This window comes from Hibiscus syriacus, unplaced genomic scaffold, assembly GCF_006381635.1.
Source record: "Hibiscus syriacus cultivar Baekdansim isolate YM2019G1 unplaced genomic scaffold, ASM638163v2 tig00111614_pilon, whole genome shotgun sequence".
In the NCBI taxonomy this organism is placed as follows: Eukaryota; Viridiplantae; Streptophyta; class Magnoliopsida; order Malvales; family Malvaceae; genus Hibiscus; species Hibiscus syriacus.
The window spans coordinates 206,194-212,838 of record NW_024063134.1 but is presented as its reverse complement, the minus strand read 5'-3'; the positions used below and the strand labels follow the sequence as shown (position 1 = coordinate 212,838).

General features: G+C 32.9%; 1 pseudogene; it reads right to left on the bottom strand.

Annotated features, from left to right (window-relative positions):
• Window positions 1-2,276: 2,276 nt before the first annotated feature.
• Window positions 2,277-6,323, bottom strand: LOC120165786 (annotated as a pseudogene).
• Between the last annotated feature and the right edge of the window lie 322 nt (window positions 6,324-6,645).

Genomic DNA, 6,645 nt, shown 5'->3' with positions numbered 1-6,645 from the left:
AAAGGAAACGCCTTTACTTTTCCTTTCCTTTGTTTCTTTTTCCTCAAGAAACAAGCAAAATACGGGTCGAAGCCTGAATGAAGAACAGCAGAATAAATATAGAGGAACACGCTCTACACTTGTAGATCTTTTTTTCACATTTTTTCTGGCAAAAGCATGAACAACTGAAATGAAATTGTTACAGATCTTTTCTTTATTGTTTAAGGATTTTAGTTTTGTTTTTCTTTTATTTCAAACCCCCAATAGTTGTAGGAAATTTTATTTAAGGCACACAACTTTCTTGAGTTTCGATAATATACCACTAATAACTATAAATATTAATTTATGGATTTTATGGGTTGGAAATTGTTGATTATAGATAATATTTCATTGGTTTAATTGACGTTTTGACCCTTAAATTATACCAATTGTTCTAGTTTCATATCTCAAATTTTATGTCTTACCTTGATACTCTTTCTACTTTGGCATCTAATTATTTTAAGAGAGATACAAGTACAAATACAATTTTAAAGACAAACATAATTAATACATCCAAAAACCATAACTAAAATTATACGTAACTAAGAATAAATTAATCGACTTTAGCGATTAAAGAATTATTGTTATCTTTTGAAGTTTCAAGTCTGAACACCATGTATGTAGAGGTATGAACGTTCATTGTCATATGGTTAAAAGTCTTTAAAAAATATTATCTTATATTCACTCTAAATTTATAAAAAAAATAGAAATAAAACTATACAAAATGGTGGAATATGGTGGCGAAATGTGAGGCTATGGCCCTCGAAAATTAAAAAAAAAATCAATTTTAGATCATTAAATTAAAAAATTAATTTGGCCCCACAAAATTTTTAGAAATTCATATTAAGTTTTAAAATTTTTAATGGTCTTAATTAAACCTCTCTTATAATTTTAAAAGTTCTCATTAAGCCTCTCAAATTTTCAAAAAATTTAGTTAGACCTAATTTTTTTTTTTGAAAAAAATAAATAAATTGAACTCTTCAAAATTTTTGAAAATTTTAGATCATTAAATTAAAAAAATTAATTTGGCCCCACAAAATTTTTAGAAATTCATATTAAGTTTTTTAAAATTTTAATGGTCTTAATTAAACCTCTCTTATAATTTTAAAAATTCTCATTAAGCCTCTCAAATTTTCAAAAATTTTAGTTAGACCCTAATTTTTTTTTTGAAAAAAAATTAAATTGAACTCTTCAAAATTTTTGAAAATTTTAATTTAAACCCCTAAAGTTTTAAATTGACCCCAAACTCCATCACCAAATTCCGTCACTGATTATACATAACAAGGTACAACCAGAAAAAGACTCAGATATATATATATATATAAGGCTTATATCACAAATAAGTAACTAAAGTATACATTCTTTTTCATTTAAGTATCTAACGTATTTTTTGGTCAAAATAAGTACTTAAAGTTATTTTTTTGGTCAAAATAAGTACCTAAAATATTTTGTGTCATAATAGATACCTAAACTATTCAAAAAATATCATCTAAGTTTTAAAAGAGTTAGCATGTGACATTAATTAAAGAATACTTTAGATACTAATATAAAAAAGTTGAATGCTTTTGATACCTATTTTGACCAAATAAATACTTTATGTACCCGTTTTAACCAAAAAGATAACTTTAGGTATTTATTTTGATCAAAAAATATTGTAGGTACTTAAATAAAAAAAATAATATACTTTAGGTACTTATTTGTTATATATAAGCCTATACATAACCGGACCTCAACATTGCCATAGAACCAAGGCCTCGCTGGCGTCTTAGTTGCTTCAACTATTATTTTCGTCTTGGTTAACCTATTTTAATTTACCTTGAAAAGAAAAAACTATCAATAGAATTACGACATATAGTAGCACGTTTTAATAGGATGTCAATGAGTTTAATTCATTGTCACGTGCTCTTAATTATTTTTCAAATAAAAATCTATGTCACAATCAGGGTTTTAAATAATGCCCTGCTACAGCGATAGCATTTAACATTTCGCGGTATCGCTGCCTTCCGCTACACTCATTACACCCGTAATAGCGTCTAATAGCGTCCGCTATGACCGTAATCACGGTAAAAACGAAATGACCGAAAACGTGATCGCGACCGCGACTTGAAACCCTGATCACAATGTATCAAATAATAATCCTTATAAATTATGAGTGCAATATGTATTATCCAGACTTGTGGATAATACAATTCTTTTACGAAAAATGAAGACTTCGGACAAAAATTAAACAATCCACTAGTTCCCGAAGGAGATCCAAATTCAGGCATTTCTATTCCTTTCTGATGAATATGTATGTACAGAAATGCTTACTCATGCCATCTTCTATTTCTATTTCATGTACTCCAACACACTTTGGGTTATATCTTCAAGGAAGGATACAAAACCCGCGACACTCGTTAGGCCGATTCCGTCCACATCCTGCTCCTCGATGAGATAGTTCTCGAACGCCGTGGCATCGTCCTGCCCTCCCCGGATAAATACCAGTTTCGGGGTGATACAACGCTCTTGCTTCAATTGTTAATCGTAGACCACAACAAGCCTGATAAGCATACAACGGCTCAGGGGAAATCGAGTTAAAACAGTTTCCAAACTCTTAGAATTCAACTTTTTTGTACTGACAAGTGACCTAAGAACTCACTGTCCTGGGGTGGAGGAAAGGGAATGCTTGGATCTGCCGTAGATGAGTAAAAGACGATTAGCGTCGTGAATGCATCGAGGAAAAATATTGGACTGCCACTGGTGATGAGAGCAGCATGACTTAAGGAGTGCCGTGGATAGGCTTGTTTATCCGGCGTTGAATATGATGTTAGGACCGGATAGATTGCACGGTGAAGAGAACTCGGTTCCAGTGCACTGCACCATGCACGTGGAGAAAGCGGGAAAAAAATAAAAAGGGTAAGTGGTAAGAACTTCAAGATAATCTGGCTATTACGAGTTTACAGTTACGCTAATTATACGAATGATAGCTTCACAACTAAATCCGCTACTAGTCAAGTGAATTTGAAAGGCTTAAAAGCATGCATCAGCAAGTAAGGCCAAATGAAACAAATACTGATTCTACCGAGTGTCGCAAAAGAATAAAACAGATCAAAAAATGTGAGCACCATGTGTACCTGAAAAGACATTGCACATAGATCCGGTAGTCAGGGTGAACACCTTCTTCGTGGAAGAGTAGAAGAGGATTTCGAAGCAAAGCGAAAACCAACCGAGGCAGAAGTTGCAGTTGGGGGCATTGCGAGAACGTCACGTCAACCTGACTTGTCATTGAACTACTTCCATTTTTGTATTGGATAAGTTCAAAAGCTTCATTATATTGAGTTGTGAGGATTACTAGCCAATCATGAAACAACATCCTGCCCTCTCTAACTCCTTCCTCCAAAGAGGTGAATATGACCTGTAGAACCGATAATATGTATATAAACAACTAAAGATGATACTCAGAAATAAAATGAACAAGCACGGACACCTACATGCATGAAAGACATTAAAAGAGAGAAAGAAAGGAGGTGAACCTTGTGAACAAGCAATGATAGAACCACTTCGGGATCAACAGCATCATAAAGTTCATTAAGATTTCAGGCAGTTCCATATTGCAAAGTTCGTATCCTAAGTCGTCGTTTAATAGAATGTTTGCCTCTGCATAAAAATGTCACATCAAGCCCATCCCACAAGTAGTGCCAGAAAGCAATATTGTCAATCAAATATGCTTTTAATGATTTTAACTTCTAGAAGATTTTGTATGAATTGTGAAAAACCAAAGTCTATGTTCCTCAACCTGCAAATGAGGCTAGAATTGTTTCATGTCCTCAAGAATGAACAATTATAAAGTTTTTCATGATTTTTTCAGACCGACAAGGCTGGTAAAAGTGATAAAGGAACAGAATATCCACTGGGAATAATATACCTAATAGAAGAAATCAATTCAGAACCAGAGAGTTCCTTAGGGGGCACAACAACAGTGTATTGAAATGCAATCTGCAACATAGGTTGTTCAGATGCTGCTCTGTAAATAACAAAAATAAATGGAGAGATTATTAAACCAGAATATCATAATATAATGCTCCTCAAATGGTTCGCCAAAAATACAGTAGAAGAAAACAAAGAAAATGGAAAGGGGGAATGTTTCAAGCGTTTATGCACTTCCAATAGGTCCATGCAAGAAATTAACATAATGAGAAGCTGAAAATAACATATAATCGAAATAAAGAAAATTGTAATGAGTTCATACCTGGAAAAACCAACATCATTAGTGAAATCAAAGTGATAAGCATATGTTGCATAAGAATCGCAACAAATAATGTGCTGCACATTTTCATATTGCGGGTCAGGGAAGAAGTGATCATACTGCAAAAGAATTGAGAAAGAATTAATATACGAGGATTCCTCAGTAATATGGTTTGAAAGAAGTATGGGGGCACTTACAGAATGGCCAGGCTTGAATTCGGTAAATGTCCTCAATCTTAGTACACAATTAAAAGCATATGGTCGGCTTAGCATTCGATACCTGCAAAGTAGCATTAATAAAAGCAATGAATGGACTTTTCATGTCATTAACTAAAGTAGTTATGAAGTGCTGAAACAAAAATAGGCACTAAAGGCCATCTTCTAAAAAAATAATAAATTATAAATGTATCTATTCTAAGCTGAAAGCAAAAGTAACTATTCTAGTATCCTTTTGTTATGCTATTAACCAATAGAATAACATTTTAGTCCATTAAAACGATATGATAGAATTAAAGGAGCACATAATGTACTTACATGTCCTGCGGAAGTGTTAAATCTTCTGTATTCGAATACAAGAAAAGAAAGCCACTACTTTCTATGCTCGGAAATTTAAGAGAAGCCAAATCTGTATACTCATTTGTAATAGCAAAAATGTCCACACAAACACCAGCTTGAACAGCCACAGCAGCCTGTAAAATATGTCAATGCTACATTTCTCAAACCTTACAGCTAAAATTAGAGAAAACGAAAGTCAATCTAAATCTACCAGATCTTTGTAAAATGGTGTCTGCTCAGGAAGTAAAGCACGGTCAGTATCCTCTCCTTTACAGGCATATTGCTCACCATACCTTCTTGTATCTAGTTGTCCAGGTCCATGATCAGGAGGACCCGAGAGAAAGGCAAACACTCTAGCTGCAGTTATGTACAGAGAAGACAACAGAATGTAGCACTTTACAGAAGATTACATACTGGAGCCAGGAATTGTAATAAAGGCATGACATCTTCAAGTTCAATTCGAAAGGTGCCCTCCGCATCTTGAGGGATATTTACAACAGGTATAAGTCCTTGATGGCTGAAAGTGGCAAGGCCAAAAAGGGACTCAGGTGCAAGAGCTGCAATAGAAATGAAAATGAGGGAATCAACTTGCCAAGTACAAATGCTATGAATAAACAAAATCAATGAATCATTCTATCCAACAATTAAGAACCTTCCGGTGCTGCCTGCAGTGCACTTTTAGTAAGCTCCAAAAATTCTTCAGATGGTGCAAAGAAAAAGGAAGATTTATATAAGTCTATGAAGATTAAGGTATATAAACAATAATATAAAGAGGTAGCAATTATGCATGATATATGCAAAATGAATAAAACAAGAACCAAGTCAAAGATCAACTACTTTTTAGTTCAGTGTTCTTTCTGTCCATTCATGAACATCGTACTACAAGCAACATAGAAACTCATATTTTTCTCCTACCCTTTTTCAAACTTCGAGGTGAAAAATTCCATTAAATGTATAATAAACCAATTAAACAAAATCCATTTTCTACCATAATTCAGCACCACTAAATTGAAATTCAAATAAAAAATTACAATACTGAAATTCGTAAGATTAGAACAAAGTGAGGATTACAACTATTACAATTGAGATCAGCTCTGATACACAATGTATAACAAAAATAATAATATCAAAAGTAAATTTAGCAAAGTAACCGAAGATCTCACACAACAAGTCAACGGCTGCAACATACACCCGACGAGCATGCAGAATTTCTTCCTCCGATCCTTCCACTACACAGAAACAAGAAAATAAAACAGTTAATCTAGTCCCCAAAACACTTCATAATCCATCACCAAAAGTAAATTTAGCAAAGTAACCGAAGATCTCACACAACAAGTCAACGGCTGCAACATACACCCGACGAGCATGCAGAATTTCTTCCTCCGATCCTTCCACTACACAGAAACAAGAAAATAAAACAGTTAATCTAGTCCCCAAAACACTTCATAATCCATCACTTTCTTCACTTTTTTTTTCTGAGCAGCTAAATTACACTTACAAGGTCCTATTGTGTCATAATTTTTCATATTAATTGTTACGTCTCCATTTTTCTATTCATGATTTAAAAGGTTTAATTAGGTGATGGTCTTAATTCAAGAATTATTTTTTTAATTATTTTATATGTTTTTTTCTTAAAAAACTTTTAGGTGCCTAAATTATTTCTCAAATAGACTTTTGATGTACAAATAATTTTTCGTTAAAAATAGGTGTTTATTATTTTTTTCATTACACTTTTAGGTAAAATTGTTAAGAGACATGTGTCACGTTCAGATTTAAAATATATATATTTTTAATATTTTATTTTAAAAAATAAAAAAATATGAACATGACACATGTCACTTAACAGTT